We start from the raw sequence: 23,933 nt of genomic DNA, 5'->3' as shown, positions 1-23,933 counted from the left end.
CCCCAGGAATTAGAATCACTAAAAATCAGATCCACTCAGGGAAAGTACATAAGCAATGGTTAGACACATGGTTGACAAACAACAGACTCAACTTACATTTCAATTTAATTTAAAATTAACACACAATTTTTCTTAATATATTTAATAACAATCCCTAGCATCAAATTTATGTGTTTCTCTAAAAAGGGAGGAAAGCAAATGGACAAAAAAATAGATTTTGAAAGTTTGAAATAAATTTCAAGCACTTAAATTCCTTAAGTATTTTCTGGAGGCTAGATTTCATACCATTCTTCAATTTCTCCCTGTTTCTTTAAAGCCACACTTCTACAAAATATTTCATTGCACCTAAAGAAATGAAACAACGTTCACAATTTATACACAAGGAAAACTTACTCTATTACCGCAGATGAGTTCATAACTTTTGTTTTTATTATTTCTTGATATGATTCATCAGCTTGTTGTGAAATGAAATCAACTCAAAGAGGGACAATTTCAATATACTGGCACAATGCAAATCAACTCTAGAGATTCCGCTGCATATTTTTATTGCAGCAATTTTTTTTACCAGCCTAAAAGGAGAACCCCTAATAAATGAGCTTATATATTTTGAAGGTATATTTTTCTCCATCTTATGAACCTAATTAAGCTTGAAGAACTACATATTTTCCTAAATGCATGATAAACAGATCTAGTTACTCAGAAAATATTAGTTTTAAATAGAGCTGATAGATCAGAATTGAAATATTCTGATTTCATCTGTGCGCCAATTCCCAGACCTGCATTTCAAGTAATTTAAGGACTTCCTTTAGATAGTTTTTCATATTCTTTTAACTGACATTTTATCTTCATTCCGACATCTCACTAGATTACACATGCACTAAGACAATGACAAGTCTTCTTCAGCTGTCACTTCTTATTTTGGCAAGGAGGGATGTCTTATACTGGCTTACATCAATAATAGCAGCATCAAAAAACAGTAGAGACTATCTGCCTCTGATGTAAAGACAGCAATTCACATTTGTGACTCTCATTTGTCAATTAACAGAACCCATCCAATGTTGACACTTAGGGCTTAAGAGATGCAGGCTAGTGCGTGATGAATTAAAAAAGACAGATGAGTAAGCTATAAACTGCAAAGTAATACTATAATGTGCCTTAGATACGAATACCAACTGACACGTCTGACAGGTCATACAAGGTTTTGTTTTATTTTCTACTGTTTGTGTGCTTCATACTTTATCTTCTTTGTTCTCTTTTCATCAAGGCCCTAATGTCTCATTGTGACAGGGGAAGACACTCAAGCTTTTTTGTTCCAAATGCAAGTTGCTAAAGTTGATCTGTCATCAAAATGCAAAATGGTTCTCACTGCAGCTAAATGGGAGGTAGGTAAGAGTTTCTCTGAGATCCATATAATTTTGCAAAAACCACGCACCAGCTAACATACAGCTTTAATTGAGAAATACAAATAATGAAAATGTTGTACGCACATACATATACAAATAAAGTGTACATACATCAGTATGCATACATAAATATTCATGGTTGTAAATATACATAAAGATACACAGCAAATATGCATATTAATGATATTTGAACACCAGGAGCTCTAAGCAGTTTGCCCTTTTATCATATCATTTATAAACTGTCTTTGACAAAAAGCCAAATGCTAAGACAGGCTTTCCAGGTAAAGACATCTAGCATTTGCAAAGTTAATGTCTACTTAAGAGTGATAATGTCTTTCCAAGGTTTGCATTAATATGCAATGTACACCATCAGAACAACTCTGACTGCCAAAATGATCTCAGCAGGGTTTTTGCTCAGCAGAAAAAAAAACTTAAATAATGGTGCTTTCAACGGATAATTACTGGTATGATTTAAATTTTCAATTTTAATGCTTTTCCATAGAAGACGACTCACATACGCAAGTGAAAATTACTTCAATTTTTTTTTAAAGTAGCATAGGCATCAAACATGTACATTGAGACTAGACATCACATAAATTTGTTTAATGGTCAAGATTAGTTGGAAACTGGACCAAACATTTTACAATAATCAAGATTTATAAACTTATGAGATTTGTCCAAATGAAAAATTATGGTGGAAGTAAAAAAACTTACTTTTTTTGATGCGAGTTAACACAACAAAGATGGGTACCACATTTTCTATATCTTAATTGTCAATCTTAGTTAGAAATGGGACCAAACAGGTTATAATAATTTAGATTTATAGACTTAAGAGATTTGTCCAAATGAAAAATGATGGTGAAATAAGCACAAACTTTTATTTCTTTTATAAAATTAAACTAACTCAACAAAGATGGTTATCACAATTCCTGTATCTTAAGAAGTCTACATTTTTGCAGTGGATTCCCTTTCACCAAAATTTTCTCAGTTATTGCATTCTAAGCAATTTATTGCTCCTGATAGAATCTTTTGTGATAGGCTTTCTTAGCAGCAATTTGTCAAAGCCCAAATCACTCAACAGCCTCACCCATATCAGGAATATTTCTACCCTCCTTTTTTTGCCTTAACACCAATCACGATGAAATGGTAAACTCTTCTGTGCGCATTAGGTGACAGCTGTTTTCCACACCGCAAATGTCAATTTACTAGAGTATGTTTCGTCACTTGGCAAGATCTTAGATTTCTGTTGGACTTCGGGCATGTTTCTTTTGTACTTTTAGCAGTACAGATCAGATTTAAGTGGAAAGTATTTAAACATCAGCACTTCTTAAAATATAAAGAGTACCTATTTAAAAATATAGCAGATAAAAAAATAGGGATAATAACTACAGTATTTCTAGATTCAAGATTGTTTAATGTCATTTCCAGTACATGAGTGTAAAGGAGAACAACATAAATTGTTACTCTGGATCTGATGCAGCACAAAAAAAAATACAAGATCAGAATCAGGTTTAATACCATCGGCATACGTTGTGACATTTGTGTCTTTGCTGCAGCAATACAATGCAATACGTAATAATAAAAACTGTCATTTACAGTAAATACATATCTTTTGAATAGTTAAATAAAATGATTCAATAAGTAGTGCAAAAGTATTGAGAGTGTTCATGTCATGGTTTCAATGTCCATTCAGAATTCTGATGACAGAGGGGAAGAAGCTGTTTCTGGATTACTGAGTGCATGCCTTCAGGCTCCTGTACCTCCCTCCTCATGGTAGCAATGAGAAGAGGCATGCCCTAGATCATGGGGATCCTAAGCGGTGGATGCCACTTTTTTGAGGCATCACTCCTTAAAGATGTCCTGTTTGCTAGTGCTGAGTTCACAACTTTCTGCAGCTTATTTCAGTCCCGTGCAGTAGACCCCACCCCTGCACAATACCAAACGGTGATGCAGCCAGTTAGAATGCTCTCCGTGGTTCACTTGCAAGTCTTTGGTGACATGCCAAATCTCCTCAAACTCCGCCGTTGTGCCTTCTTTCTAACTGCATCGATATGTTGGGGCCAGGATAGATCATCAGAGCTGTTGACACCCAGGAACTGGACATTGCTCACTCTTCCCATTTCTGATCCCTCCACAAGGACTTTCTGAAATCCACAATCGGGTCTTTGGTCTTACTGATGTTGAGTGCAAGTTTGTTGCTGCGATGCCACTCATCTGGCTGATAGTTCTCACTCCTGTACACCCCATCATCACCACCTGAAACTCTGCCAACAACAGTTGTGGCACCAGCAAATTTATAAATGGATTAAAGAACAGATTAAATACAAATACATAAAATAGCTTAGATACATAGATTGATTGCATGTCCACAAAGTGATACTAGACACACAAGACATCAGTACACAAGGTGACAGTGACAGAAAGTGATTAACTAGTGATGATGGGGTGGTTTAGCGGGTGGAATTGTTGATCAGCCTTAAGTATTGTTAAACAAACATTTTAGCACACTGCACCTTGGAACTTACTGGATATTTTGTATGTGGAAAAGGTCTCAAATTTTCAATTATCTTAATAATTGACTAGAATTACCATGTTAAAAAGGCAGTGCAAATTAAAATGATGTTTTAAAAGCATTATTATTTCTGCAGCTGACAAAATAACTTAATATTTCAATACCCCCAAAAAAATGTTTCCAGCAAAGATAGAAGGCGATTTATAAAGAAATGCTGAGTAGAAATGTTGGTTAAAGCAGCACAGACGATGGTTAAGAAGGATCATCAAGTAAGACCATGTAAAAAACAGAAAAACCACACCTACTGGAAATCTGAGTTAAAAATGGAAAATGCTAGAGATCAGATCAGGCAACCATTATGGAGAAGGAAAGATTCAAGATTGTTTAATATCATTTCCAGTGCACTGTGTGTAAAGAAGTACACAATAATTGTCACTCTGGATCTGATGCAGCACAAAATAAAACACAATAATGATTAAAAAAAGACAATAAATATAAATACATAAGATAACTTATATACATTGACTGCATGTACATAAAGTGACACTAGGCATAGGAGTGTCTGAACATTAGGTGACTTTGACAGGAAATCATAAAGTAGTAGTGGTGGGGAGTGTGGGGGCGGATGGATTAGTAGGTCGGTATTTTGATCAGCCTTATTGCTTAGGGATAGTAACTGTTTTTGAATCTGGTGGTGCTGGAGTGGATACTACACAACCTCCTCGATGGGAGTGGGTCAAACAGTCCATGAGCAGTGTGGGTGGGATGTTTCATAATGTTACTGGCCCTTTTCCGGCACCTTTCTGTGTATGCGACCTTGATGATGGGTAGGCTAGTGTCGGTTATGCAGCGCAATTTCTGAATCATGCAGCTTGTTCAGATGCTCTCAACTGCACATCTGTACAATGGCACGAGTATAAATGTGCATAGTCCAGCTCTCTTCTGCTTCCTCAGAAAGTAGAGGCGTTGGTGAGCTTTCCTGACTGTGTAGCATGTGTTCTGGGACCATGAAAGCTTGTGTGAGATGTGCTCTCCCAGGAGTTTGAAACAGCTCGTAGTTTCCAATGCTCTGCTACTGATGTAAAGAGGGGTTAGTGGATATCAAGGGATTTCATGTTTCTGGTTGATAATCTTCCCTCAAAACAATTCCAAAGAAAGAACATAAACCTGAATTGTTTATGGCAGTTGAAGCCATCTAACCTGCTGAATATTTTTATATCAAATGAACTATACATTTGAGTAAAAGACAAAAGGGTAATCACAACATTGAAAATATGCCCTGGCATCCAAAGGCATTCTGTGATCCAGAAGAGCAAATCTGTAGGTCAATTTCTGACAAATGCCCAAAGTACAAACCAGTAAAAATAAGCAAGAGAAAGCCTGCAGATGCTGGAAATCCAAAGCAACCCATACACAATGTTGGAGGGAATCAGCAACTCTGGAAATTAATAAGCAGTTGCCAAAACCCTTCTTTAGGAAGGGGGAGGATATCAGAATAAAAAGGTGGGGGGACTAGAGGGTGATAGGTGAAGCCAGGTGTGTGAGAAAGATCAAGGCTGGAGAAGAAGGAATCTGATGGGAGAGGAGAGTGGACCATAGGAGAAAGGGAAGGAGAAAGTGACCCAAGGGAGCCAGTAAAAGTGAGATGTTCCAACTGCACTGACATTAACTAATATAGTATTTGCATTATTGTTAGCCTGAGGTGAGGAGACAGTAGCCTTGAAGGTAGCAAAAACTGTGCCATTATTTAGGCTTTGCAAAGCAAAACACTGGAAACTATAGAGTTAAGGAGAAATTTCTAGAGATAAAATATGAAAACACTGAAGTTGTTTGGAGTAGTCCACATGTTTCCAGAGGCAGTTTGAAGATTAAATTCATTTGTCATATGTACATTGAAACATACAGTAAAATTGTACATGAAAGTGTAACACACATCGAAATCTATCAAATGGTGAAAGGTCTTCAGAGAGTGGAAGCGGAGAGAATGTTTCCTATGGTGGAAGGGTCTGGATCCAGAGAACACAGCCTCAGAATAGAGAAGTGTCCTTTTAGAACTGAGACGAGGAGGAATTTATTTAGCCAGAGAGAGGTGAATCTGAGGAATTTGTTGCCTCCGGTGGATGTGGATGCCAAGATTCTATGTATGTTAAAGGCAAAGGTTGATAGATTCTTGATTGGCCAGGGCATGAAGGGATACAGGGGGAAGGCAGCAGATGGGGGATGAGAGGGAAAATGGATTAGCCATAATGGAATAGTAGAGCAGACTCGAGAAGCAAACTGGCCTAATTCTGCTCTAATGCCTTATGGTCTTTTGGTATTATATGGGTCATTTGTATCAACAACCTACACAATATGTAGGTTGAGACAGTCTGTTAAGTATCACCATGTTTCCAATGCCAACATAGCATACCCATGACTCACAAATTCTTTGGATCTTGGGAGGAAAGGGGAGCAGCCAGAGGAAACCCACCAGCTCATGGGGAGAATGTCAAACTCCTTTACAGAGAGTGGTCAGAATTGCAGCACAGTTGCTGATCATTGGCACCCTAAGAGCATTACGTTAACCACCACATTACCGTGTTATAGGAACCAATGTACATGTGACCAATAAAGCTGATCTTTCTTTAAAAAAATATTTCTTTCTTTGACTCAGAGTGATTTTTTTCACTAGATTTAAGAAATTATTTGTAAAATTGTTGCTATTGAAATGTATTTCAGTCTCAAAGCTATGAAGACGTTCAGGAAAGGAACTCAAAAGTGCTTGGGAGTAGACATGTCCCCAGGAAGATAAAGGTTGGGACTGTCATGTCTCGAGTCCCTTGAAAGACAAGACTTCAAAGCTGAGGTTCAGCAGAGTATATATGGAAAAAAGAGCAAGGCTTATGCAAAGAGTGCAAAAATTGAAGGAGTGAAATTACAGAGGAAATAAAAAGTCAAAAGGGAAATGAATTGGGAATTAAAATCAAGTTGCTTTCTCAGTACATAAAGGGAATAATCAAAGGTAGGGCAAGGCCTAGTAAAAATGAAATGAGTTACATGTACTGAGAAAGCAGATATGGGTATGGTTCCAAAGGAGCGATGATGCCAAATGAGAGAGAGAGAGAGAAAGAGAAAACATAGTTTCAAATCAATGACCCTTCAGAACAGGTAAAGTAAGAAGACAAGTGTGTTTTAGGCTTTAGAGAAGAATGGAGAGAACAAAGGGAATGTCTGTGATAGGGTGGAAAATGTTTCCTTTCCCCAGTCTTTGATTTCTCCCCATATTCCAATCATGTAACCTCCATGGAATAGTGACGAATCTACAACTTCCTGGGAGCCAGGCAGACTAATCCCAGTTTACAGGATTTAGTGAGTACCTTCCTGTAATGTTTAGACCCTCTCATATGCTGAAAGATGAACTCTTAATTTTCTAGTGTACCTCATTGTGCCCAGCACCTTATTTGCCTACCTCCACTGCACTCTTTGTAATTACAACATTATATTCTGCTTCTATTCCATCCTGATGAAGGGTCTCAACCTGAAATACCAGATGTTTATTTCCCTCCATAGATGCTGCCTGACCCGTAGAGTTCCTCCAGCATTTTGTGTGTTGCTGTTCTATATTCTGCATTCCATTTTCCTTTTCAACTACTTTGATGCACTGATATATGGAATGATCTATAAAAACAAAACCGTTTCACTGTGCTTCAGTACATATGACAACAATCAACCAATCCTAATTCTACGAAGAAATTGGATCTTACATACCCAAGTCAGCCCCTGTGTTATATATTTGGTATCCTGTTATTTGCATTCATTTCGACGGGGATTTATCTAAGAGTTTAAGCCAACAAACTACTAGTTTATGAAGGTCTTCATGTTTTCTGCCCTGGATCAATATTTTCCCTTTTATATTTCCTACCATACTATTCAGAGTTAACACTGGATTCCAATAGATGTCTTAGAAAATTGTAGGAACATACTGTCAAGCTGAAATATTCAGCCGAGGTATTTCCTGAACACATTCATATTAATTGAACGAAGCGTCAATGGTATCAAGCTGTTGAACAATATCCTTACCAACCAGCTAGATAACATGTTAATCATTAGCCATCACCAAATAACTCAAACTGCTTGCCTTAGATTCGTGAATGAAGCTATGCCATCCAACTTCTGGGTGATTGGCAGCTAAGTTCAGTCACTTTGATTGACAACCAGCAGGTAAAGCAATAAGTTAGGCCAATAAAAAGGACCCAGCTTACGGCCCTTTTGATGGACAAACTTCTGATACACATGTTAAGACACCCTCACAACATCAGATCAAGGGCCAGTCTAAAGCTCAGCTAGTTCCAGGACCAAATTTGGCCACTCAAGGAACCAGAGGCATTCCAGCTTGTCTGTGCAGCTCTGGCATCAAGTGAAAGCATGCTTAACCTGAATCTCTCCTTTGGAGAAAACAAATCCAGTACTTCAAGTGTAATTACAGTTAGTGCCCTCAAGTTTTGGAGAAAGATGAAGCAGAATTTGATAAATGAATAATCCAAAAAAAATGTTGGCTTGAACCCCCAATTCCAAAACAATTTTTCAAATACAATTGCAGAATGGTTGAAGAGATTCTTTCAATAGGCAGCTTGGTAAGGTTTAAGAGGCTTTTAGATAGATACGTGAACATGAAGGAAATCAAGGTGACAGCACTTAGTGTAAATTGACAACCAGATCAGCAAAACATCATGGGCCGAAGAGCCCGTCCCATGCTGGGCTGATCTATGTTATGTAATACGCAGCCCGTCAAATGTTCTTGTGGACAGATGATTGGTACTGGATATGTCAATAGCAGCGCACTGGAAGGATCTGGATACATGAAAGCTTAAAGGGTTATGACAGCCTCCAGTTATTAACACAAGACAAATTGCTGGATGTAGATTTTCACCATGTCCTTTTGCAACATTCTGAACATGTACTGAGGCACTGGCAATCAAAACTGATAGGGAGCCCAGCCTCTGCCCGCCTCCCCGGTTGTAATTCTCCAATGATTCCCTCTGCTGTTACAAAACTATGACAGGCTGGTGACTGGAAGTCTCTTTGGAACAGCGACGAGGGACTTCTTTAGCCAGAGAGTGGTGAAACTGTGGAATTCATTGCCACAGATGGTGGTGGAGGCCAAGTCATTGGGTATATTTAACTTAATGTTGATTTGCTTTTGATTTGGAAAGGTGTCGAAGGTTACGGGGAGAAGGCAGGAGAATGGGATTGAGAGGGAAATTAAATCAGCCATGTTCTAAAAGCAAAGCAGACACTGGGCCTAATTCTGCTGCTATAACTTAAGATCAGTTTACTTGTGGATGTACAACTGCACAGACAACACAGATTCTAATGAGATGAAGCAAACTATCAAATCACCTAACTAACCCCTCACCAACTCAGATAAGAAAACAACTGAGAAATGAGCTTTTTTAAAAAATGTGTCTCTGTAATTCATTCTTCCACTGTGACTGGGCAATTATTTCACTAACACATTCAAGCCTAAGAAACCACTAGATTCAGTGAATGTTGAAATACCAGAGAATGTTAATTGCCTATCTATTAAATCAGAAACACAAGAGATTCTGCAGATGCTGGAAATCCCAAGTAACACACAGTAAGATGCCAGAGGACCTTAGCAGGTCAGGCAACATCTATGAAAACCAACGATGAGGCGACATTTCAGGCCGAAGAGTCTTGGCTCAAAATGTTGACTCTTTACTGTTTTCCATAGATGCTGCCTGACCTGATGGAGTTCCTCAAGCATTTTGTGTGTGCTACCAAATCATATTAGCATTTGATGCTTGCCAGCCTACCTGTAAAGAGCTGGCACTCTGTGCATGAAGCATGCATTGAAGCTGCCCTCTCTGTAAGAAGCCAGGTACCTCAAAGCAACACAAGTTTTTTTTGGGGGGGGACCTTTATCAAGTCATGAATATACACATTCAGTTCAAAAAATTATTAGCAAAAGTGTTTGTTTACCAACAACTTCAAAACTCTGGAAAGGAACTCTCTTTTTGCTCAACGTTCTCTTTGTTTTTGCATTTAATCTTGTATATGTGACCAGTAATTCACAGCTGCAGAGAATTTCACTGCATTTCTCTCCATTTGCAAGATAATATTCTTATATTGCTCTAAAATTTTCATCACACAAGAAAATATCCTTTTGAGCAAGAACTGATTCACACGGAAGTTCAAAATAAATTTATTACCAAAGTGCGTATTTGTCACCATAGACAACCCTGAGATTTATTTGTGTGTGGGCTTTCACAGAGATACAAAGATGCAATGGAATCAATGAAAAACCACATACAAAGGCTAACAAGCAACCAATGTGCAAGAAGAGTCAAACTGTGCAATCAAAAATAAACTGTGGCACATATTCTTATTTTTCAGAGCCTTAAAATATCTCATGTTGCAGCAAAAAGAAATACTAGTTTTAATCAGTTAATTAGCAGTCGGAAAATCAACTGAATCCAGGCAAGGATATTTCAACAGCACTTCTGGTTTAAGCATCCTTTTTCAGAATTTTGTTTGTAAGGTTGCTTCACTATTTTTTAAAACAAGGGTTCTTGGCTACCCTGGGGGAGATGGATGAGCAAGAATTGTAAAATTATACCAGAATTCATTCTTATACTGTGAGCATTGAACTCAAATGCAGGAATCCTGAAGCATCTTTCTCACAGTAAGTCTTAAATGTTCTTTCTTCTGAATCAGAGGTTGCAGGTTCAAGCCCAAAAGGATTGAACATATCATCTAGAGAATGTAATGTATTGTCAAGAGCACTATTTTGCTGCTTGCTGTGGGGAGGTCAAAGATCCCATTGAAGATAGTATGACAAATACAATAAATGTCCGGTTAAGATCAGTGCAATATAATTTCTTACATCAATTATATATTACACCACAAAAAATAAATTAATTAAATCCAAATTTATCTGATCAGTGTTTCCGATGTAACCAAGAAATTGGTACCTTTTTACATTCTACATGGCCTTGTTCTAAAATTCAACCTTTTTGGACAAATTTAAGAGTTTTATTGGAACAAATTATTGGAACACAACTTCCACATAATCCAATATTATTTTTATTAGGCGAAATTGAAGGGATAAAATCGAAACCCAAATTGAATAAATATCAGAAAGAATTTATAAAAATTGCACTGGCAGTAGCCAAAAAGGCTATTGCAGTTACTTGGAAATCGGATGCATATTTAAGTACAGAACGTTGGAAGAATGAAATTTCCAGCTGTATTCCACTTGAAAAAATTACTTACAATTTAAGAGATAAATACGAAACATTTTTGAAAATTTGGTGCCCTTATTTACAAAAGACAGGATTAAATATATAGGTGCTCTGTAGATAAAATAATTGGTTATTTGGGGAAAGAAATAAATATATATACTAAAGTTATTACGAACTCCGTGGAGAATGTAGGGATCTTCCAATATCCAGGCACTCTTTCTTTCTTTCCTTCTTTCTTTTTTTCTCTATAGGGATGTTAGGGGGGAGGGGTTAAGGGGAGGGGGGAAGGGTATTATTTTTTCTCTTTCTGTAATCATCTGAAAACTTAATAAAAAAAGTTTTTAAAAAAAGATCCCATTGAAATGATTCCACTTTAAAGCAGTGAAGGACTTTATGGAACATCTCCTAACACTGCTCACTTACTAAAGTAATCCAAATGATAATTCACTTCATTTGTTTTTTTGTTGTTGTGGAGACGAAAAGATACAGAACTATCCACATAACATTGTTGCTGCAACAATAGTGAATGCACTTCAAAAGTAACCAATCTATTACAAAACACTTGATAAGTGTCACAAGGTTTTGGGGGCAACCTTTCATGAAATCATGAATATGGACACAGGGTTAAGGGAGTCCTTTCAGCATTAGTTATTAGGGTCATTGACAGGGCAATGCTTAATTAGAGAATTTAACAATAAATAGCACCAAACTGAAGACTGCACTCAAACCTCCAATAATATAAATAGTGATATTACTTCAGATAATGACTGATACAAGTAGTAAAATACTTAACTTACATGTCATGCATGATTAATCAAAATTCATCAGAAAGTTTTTATCTTAGAATTTTTTACTTTTATTGAATTGAGATACAGCATGGAGTAGGCCCTTCCAGCCATACCACCCAGCGATCCCCGATTTAATCCTATCCTAATCACGGGACAGTTTACAACACCGATTAACAAGACAACTGCTATGTCCTTGGACTGTGGGCACCCACAGGAAGCCCACACAACCATGGGGAGAACATGCAAACTCCTTACAGGCAGCGGTGGGAATTGAACCCTGGTCACCTGTACTGTAAAGCACTATGCTACCATGCCGTCCCATTTTAGTGAATTAAAACAAAGAAAAACAGGCATGCGCGTAACATATCAAACTACATCACATGAAAATTCAAAACAGAGAACTTCAGTGGGTTGCAGATTATGGCTCTAAACAATGGTTTGCACTCAAGACGTGGTGCCTTCATTCACAATGTTTGCAAAAGTTATAATTCAGCTAAATATTACATACATACAGTAATACTTTTCAGGTGTGTGAGATCTTGATGGTTTCATGATCCAAGGTTCCTTGCAAGTCAACAATGAGGCATAAAACGTTATTATGATTGTTTTATTAAGCCTCACAACAGAGGAAACAAGGGGAAAAGGAAAGAAGAACCCTGAGAAGCGTGGTCTGGTCTTCTTATACCAGACTCCTGATAGTGCACGCTCCATTGGAATTTTATTGCTTAAATTGACCAATAAGATAGCCCTCATTTAAGAAATGTGTTACTTGCCAATAGAAGTAGGAAGCTTCCAGAAAAAAGACAAAGGCCCTCGCAACCACCCAAAAATTCACTGAATGGCAACTATATAATAATATATTGTTTAGAATCACTACCACCCATCACACATTCTCTTTGACCTACTCGCATCAGGACAAGGACAGCCAGACCTGGTAAAAAGCTTCTCCACCCAGGCTGGGTGAGACTAATGACTAATGTCACAAGGACAGCGAACTGTTTACTGTACTGTTTACCTGTGCTGCACGCTCAACGTGCATTTTGAATTCTATTTTGATTCACTGATTTGTGGTAATATTTTGTTGTGTGTGATATATGTAATGTGGCCGCACCATGGTCTGCAGGAACTTTGCTTTCTGTGGTTGCATGCATGTACAGTCAGGTGACCATAAACTTGCTCTTGAACAAACAAGCATGAGAAAGTTAAACTACAAGGAAAATTAACAATCCTGTAGTGCAATCCAACAGGTATGAAGTACCTGCAGTTGAAAATGGTAAAATGGTTAGGGCATACAAGGAACCAATCAACTGTACACCAAAGGAGGCCCTTCAGCCCACTTTGTTCATCCCACTGGATGTGCTATTCCCAGTCCCCAGATGTTCTTGTCCCATCTCCTGAAACAAGCTGCCACTCTTGTCCATTTTGACTCAAGAACATGCTATAATTACACATTATTATCAACAATAATAAGCTTAATTTTCAAAACATTTGTTAATAAGTTAATTTTAATAAGCAAGGCTCATGCGATCAGTCTTTGACCAACAGAAAAACCACCACCTGGATGGTCCTTGAATCTCATAGCATTTGCTTCACTTGACAGAAATGGTTGGACTATCAGTAAATCTATTTAACAATAAAGTGTACAGTTTTGTAAAACCAAATAGAGTAGATAAAAGTATAGAAACTTTCCAATTTTTGCCTATTACTGTTCTTCTCCCCAACATAGTACATGAGGACTTCATCCATGCCCTATGAGTATTGTAGTTTTTCTGTCAGCAGAACTGTTAATGGTGCTAAAACTGCATTATAACCAGCACCTCATGAGCTTCCAGTAATGAGCTCCCTTGGGCATGTATCCAATGGCTTGTCGGACTGTGAAAAATCCAATATGTACATTTTGTTACCTGACCCACAGCCTTTCGGGATGTATGGACACATGCCCTTTGTACTTCATTCGGGCACACAGTACAGCAGGCATGAATCTGTTGTACCACACTAATTCAAATCAATACACATCAGGATAGGGAACAGATACCCAAACAAATTGGACGTGTGTTTATTTCACACTGTATAATTATAAACATATTCTTCTAAGCAAGTGTACAACATGATGATGGTGATTTTTAGCCTGTTTCAAGTTGCTCTGAGTTTTAACATTATGCTTAGCGGTCACCTGTGCTTTCCAGCTCAGCCCCATGTAACTGATGTGACTTCCTGTCAGAGTCACTTTGACTGCTGCCAAGGACATTAGACCAAGTTGCTTCAAGAAATGTCACACCACCACCTCCAGCATCCCTGCCAAGTTATGCACAAAACAGATTGGGAAGTGCACAACCATTCCCTTGAGATTCAAAATTGCTTAATGTCATTTCCAGTACTCAAGTGTAAAAGAAAAGAAAACAATTGTTGCTCTGGATCTGACGCAGCACTAAAATAAAACACAATAAGACAAAAAATACAATAATAATTAAAAAAAGACAATAAATATAAATACATAAGATACCATATGATTATATGTCCATAAAGATTGATTATATTGTAGCGGTGTGCTACACGCAGCGCTAAAATTACGACATGGAGTCGGTAACTGCAGTCAAAGAAAAAATTTTATTCAAAATACCCAGCCTTGCTTTTAAGCCTCCCTCAACCTGCCCCCCGTGGCACAGAGGCTCCAAAGCTCTGTGCTCGCAAACCCCCGTAGGCTATCTCCCTTAGCCGGAACGCTGGCTAATTGTGAGCCGGTTCGGATGTGCTAGGAAATGGGTCACCACAATATGTCCATAAAGTGAAACTAGGCACAGGAACATCTGTACATAATGGGACTCTGAGAGGAACTGATAAGGTAGTGGTTGTAGAGGCGTGATAAGATGGGTGGAGGTATTGATCAGCCTTACTGCACGGGAGAAGTGTGGTTGCTGCGTAGCTTCCCCCCCCCCCCCCCGATGGGAGTGCAGTCGATGAGCAGAGTGTGTGAGCATCCTTCATGATGCTGCTGGCCTTTTTTGCCCCTGCTCCTTCCTGTACATTTGTCCATGACCATCCACTGTTGAGCCTAAGACCTGCAGCTGCTTATCTACACCATTGTAGCTTTACAAGAACTGTGGTGATTTTTTTGGTGCTGCTGACTTCCACTTTCTTAGGGCAATTAGGGGTTAACAATGGGTGCCAGGTCTGCAATAGTGACCACACTCCCAAAGGACAGAGTAAGAGAAAACGGGCCTACAAGGCAAACCTGGAGTTAGCATAATTCTCAGATCTTCACTTCCCCTTTTTAAAAAAAAATGCCACACTTAATAAATAAAGAAATAGAGTCATAGAGTTTTGTGGTAGATGGCATTATCAATATAATACAATAGTGATAAACATTTATTATACTGATTTCTATACAAATAAATACACAAATTTCTGATGTGGATAAATCACCAAACTCAGTTGATACAATTAAAACTAAGTTATTCTAGATTATTTAATATTAATCGTTTGTACACATGTTGTAAAAGAGAACAAAATGATTGTTACTCTTGAACTGAAGCAAACATACAAAAAACACAATAAGCATAAAGAACATAATCGCAAAAAATGTAATACTTTTAGTGGCTACTTTTGAGGTACAGGATTGGAACCAGGTGTGGTCTTCTGCTGCTGAAGCCCTTCCACTTCAAGGTTCAATGTGTTTTGAATTCAGAGATGTTCTTCTGCACACCACTGTGGCAAGAATTGATTATTTGAGTTATTGTTGCCTTCCTGTCAGCTTGAACCAGTCTGGCCATTCTCCACTGACCTCTCTCATTAACAAAGCATTTTCATCCACTGATCTGCCACTCATTGGATTCTTTTGGGTGTTTTCCCCACACCATTCCCTGTAAATTCTAGAGACTGTTGTCTATGAAAATCCCAGGAAATCAGCAGTTTCTGAGATACTCAAACCACGCTGTCTGGCACTAACAATCATTCCATGGTCAAAGACACTTACAACAACTGAACCACTTGACCATGTCTGCATGCTTTTATATATTGAGTTGCTGTCACATGCTTGGCTGATTAGATATTTGCATTAACAAGCTGTACCTAGCAGTGTTCACTGAATATAAATATATATGCACATAAGATTAGCTTATATACTTAGGCAGTATATACATAAAGTAATGCTAGGGATTGGAGTACATGTACGTAAGGTGACTGTGACAGGAAAAAGTTGTGCTGGTGGGGTCAGAGTCATAGAACAGTACAGCACACGGCTCTTCAGCCCATCTAGTAGCCCAACTGCCTACTCCCATCAACCTGCACCCGGACATTAGCTATCCATAACTCTACCACCCATGGACTTATCCAAATTTCTTTTAAATGTTGTAATCAAGCCTGCATGCACAACTTTTTCTGGCAGCTCATTCCAAACTCTCACGACCCTCTGAGTAAAGAAGTTTTCCCTCATGTTCCCCTTGAGCTTTTTCAATTTCACCCTTACTTAACCCATGACCCACCAAACCTCAGTGAAAAACAAAAAGCTGCTTGCATTAGTGGGTGGAGGTGTTCATCAGCCTGACAACTTGGGGGAAATAACTTTTTGAGTGCAGTGGTCCTGGCATGGATGCTGGGTAGCCTCTTCCCTGATGGAAGTGTGACAAACAGTCTGTGAGCAGGTTGGATAGGATCCTTCATGATATTGCTGGCCTTTTCCCCTTAAGTTGTGATACGTTTTAATAATTAACTTATGATAAGTTAGCTAAAGGATTTTCTCATCTTAAGAGGTATTGGTGCAAAAAATATCCATAAATGTCTCAAAATGAAGTTATAAAATCTTTTTGGAAAAAAAAGCTATCTATCTATAAACTTTGAATCTTATTTGTAAGTTTAAGAAAGCACTTCAACTTATGATATGCTTTGGTTTCCCATACAAATGGCATTGTACTGTTGAGAGATAAAGTTATTGCTGCCTTCCTGAAAGCTTGTTGATCTACCTTCAGCAAAATGAAAGGGCAGACACAATTTCATGCAATGTTAGTTTCAAACGACTGGTTCATTAACGATATTAATTCTTTGATAAGTACACATTTTAACATGACACATTAGGGTTATATCTCTGAACAGAGTTTTGCAATTATTAATATCTGACAGAATCAGACCTTAAGTGAATCAATTAAACTACAGCATTCACAATTTTAACAGAGATAACTGCTTTAGACTACAATTTTCGCACGACAAAGGCGACCATTCAGCTCTTTTGAAACTTGACAGGTCAAAAAAAAATACTGTGAAACAAAAAGCACCTTATAACCATCATCTCTCCTCTTTACTTGTCAGATTTACTTTACCCATGTCTCCACTGAAATGTATTCGTCGTGCCAACTGCCACAAGGTGATTTTTCATGTCTTGTCAAAAAAATCTTCTATTTGTTCCATATTAACATGTCACATTTGTCGATCAGGCCCTTTCTACAGACACAGATGGGCATGGTGTTTATGATGGAGAGGCTTTTATGTCCTGATGATGGCAAAGGTCAAACTCTGTAAAGTCAGTGTCTGTAAAGTATTAAGTTAATTCATATCCAAAACACCTATAATTGACTTTGCTACTAAGTAAAATGTTGCAAAAATAATTGCTATTTTTGAGAACTCAAGTGATCTTTTCTGTACATTTTAAGTTCCAGATCAGTTTGCTTCCTGCCATTCATTAGCACTACATAAATTTTGTGACTTTTGCGGCAATGAAAATGCCCAATTTCTCAGCCCAATGAAACATTTCAGCAGGATGATTATGGGGTACATTTGAAATACGAGAAGTGACATAACCACTCTGCCTCTTTTTACTGGAGATGGTTTTGTCAAGCCTGAATATTTTGTAGCATTGAGGAAGCTTAAAATTTTGGCCAGGGTAACCCCCCAGTCAGATATAGGCCTCAGCAGAAAATCTGAAATATGCAGATACATTATACTGAAATATTAAGTGAAAGTATTTGTACATTTAAAAAAAAGTCTGCACACAAGATTACACAAATGAAAAATAAAATGGAACAGGTAATTGAAATAACATGTCTGCATATTTTGATGCACATTCAAAGCTAAAAAGCTGCAGCAAGCTCTGGTTTAAATTAGAATAAACCGTACATTGATGAAGTGGGAAATTATATTTAAAAAAACACCATTTATGACTGTTCTGAAAGGTAACCCACCAAAGTACCATGCGTGCAAGAAATAAAGACTCCTAGAAATCTGAAAGAAAAACAGAACTTCTAGAAGTGCTCGGCAGGTCAGGTAACATCAGTAGAGGAAAACAGAGTTAATGTTTCAGGTCATTGAACTTTTATTCGAAGCGCTGAGGAAAATCAGTCCCAGGAGGTGTATGCCTCATTTAAATACTTTGATAAAGCACCTGCCGCAGATTTTATTTCCAGCTTTAATGCTGGGCCTTGTAGAATCCCACAGCAAGCAATTGTGCCAGCCGGTGGTGGTGTGGCATCAGCACTGGACTTCAAGGCAATTAATCCCAGGTTCAAATCCGGCCGGCTCCTTCCATACTTCCCGTCCGTGTTGAGTTGAGCGTCGAGCTAGCAACTCAGCCTCATAAAGGTAACAGAAAAATGCTAAGGAAATGGTAAAAAAGTCCAGCCCGATGTGCCAAAAGGCATGAAAAGGAACAACAAGGAATCAAACGCAAGCTCTTGCAGAGAAGGAAAGTAAGTGGCTTTCCAGTATTGTCAGTGGGGAAAGCTTCTGCCATCTCCTGCAATAATGAAATCTCTGATAACATCCTCAATCATTTCCTAACAACCCCCTCCCAATTACATTGTATTAAAGCCTTTGAACCATTGTTGTTCTAAATCCTTCTCAGAATATCTACCCAAAGGAGTAGGAAATGCAATGCATTACCAATTTAAATCTCTAGAGCTTCCCTCTTCTTCTTCCAGCCCAAACTTGAATCAAGCTGATTACTCAGACTGGCTGGTGAATTGCCTCTCTATCCTTGTAATCCTGAGCCAGTAAACGTTAACACAAGAAACTTTGCAGATGCTGTAAATGCAGAGTAACTCATATTCTGGTGGAACTCAGCAGGTCAGGTAGCACCTATGGAAAGGAATAAACAGTCGACTTTTCAGACCAAGGCCCCTCATTGGGACCATGAAAGAACAGGGAATGAGTCCTGGTCTAGGCCTGAAACGGCAACTGCTTATTCCTTTCCATGGTTGCTGACTGACCTGCTGAGTTCATTCAGCACTGTATGTGTTACCCCAATAAATGCTAAAACCCTCATGTCTTCTCTACTTCCATCTTTTTAACTGCTAAACAATTGTTAATTACTCTGGTTGATACTGACTATTCAAAAGCAAAATAAGTCTGAAATAAAACAGAAAACCCTGACGATAATCAGTACGTCAGGCAGCATCTATGGAGCGAGAAACAGTGATTGTTTCAGGTCAAATCTTGAAAGAGTGAGTGGCATGTTTACCATGACGAACTACTAATAGCATGAAGATTTTTAAAAATAAAATTGACCTTCTATTTGCCTTTTCTCTTTCTCAGTCCAAACATTCTTTCCCACCATTTTCCCTTCCTCCACAATTTGAGATTGAATCGATGTGTCTATACTTCCTTCAGAGTCTCTATTCTGTAAAAGTCATCCTTGATGCAACATTCATTTACTTGCCACACTCACTCAAATCCCTCATGTGCTCTTTGCTCTCCTACAGAGGATAATTTGAAGATTGTTCCACGAATAAATCTAAACACATAAATAGTAGATAAGATAAAGGGTCCTGAAGAAGGGTCTCGGCCCAAAACATCGACTATTTAATCTTTTCCGTACATGCTGCCTGACCTGCTGAGTTCCTCCAGCATCTTGTGTGTGTTGCTTGGATTACCAGCATCTGCAGATTTTCAATTATTTGTAAATGTAGTTAAGAGTTGATGCCAGTATGCTTCTGTGCAATGCAGTCCAATAAAATCACGCCCATGTCTAAAGGACACAATAGTCTAGAAACCTAAACACAGTAAATATTATGAACCTCACAAACGAACTAAACACTAAAACACTTAGAGCTCAAGTCAATAGAGAAAAGCATTAAATTTAACTGAAAAAATCCATTAATCTTATAAAATTAAGACTATAAAATTGCATTGAAAAACTAGTACCCAAATACAGTGGTTCCATTAACAACCTAAGCATGTCAGAATCAGAATCAGGTTTAATATCACTGGCATATATTGAGGAATTCGTTAACAGCAGCAGTACAATAAATTATTTCCCTTTTTCTATATTTATCATGTATTACAATTACAGTAAGGATATACATGTATATTAGTTAAATTAAAAATACTGCAAAAGCAGAAATAATTTTTAAAAAGTAGTCAGGTGGTGTTCAAGGGTTCAATGTCCATTCAGGAATCAGATGGCCGCAGGAAAAAAGCTGTTCCTGAATCACTGAGTGTGTTCCTTCAGGCTTCTGTATCTCCTTCCTGACGGTAACAATGAAAAGAGGACATGTCCGAGATGATGGGGGTTCTCAATAATGGATGCCGCCTTTCTGAGCAACCATTCCTTGAAGATGTCTTGGAAACCATGGATGCTAGTCCCCATGATGGAGCTCACTAATTACACAACTTTCTATAGCTTCTTCCAATCCTGTGCAGTTGCTGCCCGGCACATCACACCCCACAAACCCGTCAGTGAGAAAGCCTGTCAGAATGCTCTGCACGGTACATCTGTAGAAGTTTAAGTGTTTTAGGTGACAAACCAAATCTCCTCCAACTCCTAATGAAATATAACCACTGTCTTGCCTTCTTAATAGCTGCATCAATATGTTGGGACCAGGTTAGATCCTCAGAGACAACGACACCCAGGAACTTGAAATTGCTCACTCCCTCCACTTCTGATCATTCTATGAGGATTGGTTCGTGTTCCCTTGTCTTATTTTTTCTTAAGTCCACAATCAGCTCTTTGGTCTTACTGACAGTGAGTGCAAGGTTGTTGCTGCGACACCACTCTACTAGCTGGTATATCTTGCTCCTGTACACCCTCTTGACTCCATCTGAAATTCCACCAACAATGGTTGTATCATCAGCAAATTCATAGATGGCATTTGAGCTATGCCTAGACACATAGTCCTGGTTATAGAGAGAGTAGGGCAGTGGGGTAAGCACACATTGCTAAGGTCCACAGTGTTGATCATCAGTGAGGAGATGTTATCATCAATGCACACAGATTGTGGTCTTCCAGTTAGGAAGTTGAGGATACAATTGCAGAGGGAGATACAGTGGCCCATGGCCTATGATGTGGCAATATTGTATAAATCTATCTCATGATTTTTAAACCTATAGTCATTTAAAATCTTTACAATCACAGCTTTGCTTTAAAGTTAACAGTTCTACTGCAATTACTCATTTCAGACCTTGCTTTCAGATCATTTCAAATTTAGAAACTTCATGTGCAAGTTTCTTCGGCAAAGGAAGTTTTACAGTAACCTATTCACCGAACAAAGGAGGCATATAATACTGAATCACATCCCCAAAGGTCCAGATATAAAACGCAGCTAATGAAGAAGCATTGATTAGACAGTCAAGGTATATTTGAAAATATTTACCAACAGCTACCTCTCCAGAGGACAAGAACACTCCCCTGCAGTTATTTTCTTTTAATTTAGAAATTGCAAAGAACATTATATACCACTCTGTAACATTGGAGAATTATTTTGCAATAATCTATTACTTAAGATCTTTTCTGTGGTTAAAGATTTTAGAATAGAATACATCTAGAAATTCAATATAGTTTTGCTTGCACAGTTAATAACTTTATTAGCCTGCATTATTACAGTTGCTTGTGGTTCTCCACCCTCCTTGTGTTTCTGTCCTTTTACACATTTTAGAAAATAGATGCAAAACTTATCCCATATTCATATTACTTATTCACTTAACCTGAAATTGTCAAAATGTCCTCCCTTGTTTTGGTGTTATACTGTCAGAATTACATCAAATGGGGGTCATGGTTATTATTGTTAAATTTTATTTCGACATCATAATACCAATTACCATGCAACAACTCCATTCTCAGCACCATTTCCCACAATGCACCATTGCACATCTTCCACCCGTGTGAACATTCTCCACTGTTCAATCTTTCTAGGCTTCCACACATTCATACAGTCTGACCGTAATCATGAGTCAATTAGACAGAATCTCTACAGCTTGCCTTTATCCAATGATACAACTTCAAATAATGCGAAGTTTTCAAGCAACATCCTTGCTTTTGAAATGTGTACTGAACTATCTTTACAAGATTTTTAGTTTCTGGATGATTTTCACTGACTTAAGACATGATGTTTCCAGGAACCAGCCTCAATCCAACCAGTCTTCAGCTCCTAGGATTTCAACAGGTATAACTGAAGTGTTCAAGCACAGATAGAGCAAGTTGATCTTTGGACTATTGAGCGCTCTTCCACACTGAGGTACATACAGAGCTTTGGGTGAGTTCCAACACTAGTGACCATTTATAAAAGGTGTCATCAAATCCCACTTCCCCTTAAAAGAAAGAACAAAAACGGAAAAGGCACATTAACTCTCAAATCCCTCCTCCCACTCAAAAAAATGAACAAAATGGATCAGGCACATCAACCCCCAAATCACTCTTCCACCACAAAAAAACAAAACAGATCAGGCACATTGACTTCCAAAAATAATGAGAAGATCAGGCAAAAAAAACACAGAATATAAAAACTATAAGAATGTAAAAAAGATTTTATAGTCCAAGTTCACATCCAAAAGGCAGAAAATAATCTGGGCAATACTTTCCGCAGCGGCAGACTCTCCCCCTCTGGTATCATTGCAGAAAAATCAAAAGACAGGCAGCCAGTGCTCACTCTTCACATTCGCTCTGATGCTTCAATCACTGTCAGTGCTTAGTCAGCAAACAATGTAAGCTTTAATCAACAAAATGGAGCCAAACATCGGTTTACGCCACATCCTGCACCCTACCCACCATGAGGTTCCTGAAAGCTGTCACTGTAGAACACCCAAACGATATTCAAACTTCCACACTCGCCTCGACATTTCCATCGCTCGTCGCGTTAAATCGGCAAACAATGGAAGCTATAATGGCGAAACTGGGTCAAACATCAGCTTGCGCATCATCCTGTAGCCCTCTCACCACGAGGTTCACCCACACTGCCTCTGCCTCCCGCAATCTCAGAGACAGCAGAGTGCTGAAGCCCCCAAATGATCTCCAAACAGCAAAATAGTCTCCAACAGTTCCAGGATCACATTCGAGATGAGAAACAAAAGAAGTGAAAAAGATAGTTCTATGATCTATCCAGAAGATGTCGATCAAAGGAGCATTGTATGCAGGCACCTATGATGAATGGAACTTGAATGTTTACACTATTTGAAAATATATTTGTTATGATCTCGTCTCATTACGTTAGAACTTTAAAAAAGGTGCAACCCCTTAATATACACAATAAGAATGAAATCCAAATTCAAACACGAAGTAGGACAAATATTTATCATACATGGGGAACAAACTGAGAACAAACTAATGCCAAGAAAGCCAAATGAATTGAAGAGCATTATACATCTCCAAAAGCCTTCTGGATAAATTTTCGATTGAGCTTTGAAGGAAAGATGGGGAAATATTGCATAGGTTTTGTCAATTGAGTAGTCTATAAAACAAATGTACCATTTCTAGTCTTGTTTCTCCAAAGACAATAGAAAGACAGACAGACAGACATACTTTATTGATCCCGAGGGAAACTGGGTTTCGTTACAGCCGCACCAACCAAGAATAGTGAAGAAATATAGCAATATAAAACCATAAATAGTTCAATAATAAGAAGTTAATCATGTCAAGTGGAAATAAGTCCAGGACCAGCCTATTGACTCAGGGTGTCTGACGCTCCTAAGGAGGAGTTGTAAAGTTTGATGGCCACAGGTAGGAATGACTTCCTATGATGCTCAGTGTTACATAGTATTTTAGTTAATATGATAACACCATCTGTATAAA

At 38.2% G+C, this 23,933-nt stretch overlaps 1 protein-coding gene across 3 annotated transcripts in view; it reads right to left on the bottom strand.

The window, feature by feature from the left end:
* lrmda (leucine rich melanocyte differentiation associated) overlaps positions 1-23,933 on the bottom strand; it is a 1,063,446-nt gene that overhangs the window by 1,009,160 nt on the left and 30,353 nt on the right. The gene's annotated exons all lie outside the window — the stretch shown is intronic.

Source organism: Hypanus sabinus, chromosome 21 (assembly GCF_030144855.1).
Source record: "Hypanus sabinus isolate sHypSab1 chromosome 21, sHypSab1.hap1, whole genome shotgun sequence".
Classification (NCBI taxonomy): Eukaryota; Metazoa; Chordata; class Chondrichthyes; order Myliobatiformes; family Dasyatidae; genus Hypanus; species Hypanus sabinus.
The sequence above is the reverse complement of the archived record's forward strand: the minus strand, read 5'-3'. Positions and strand labels throughout refer to the sequence as shown.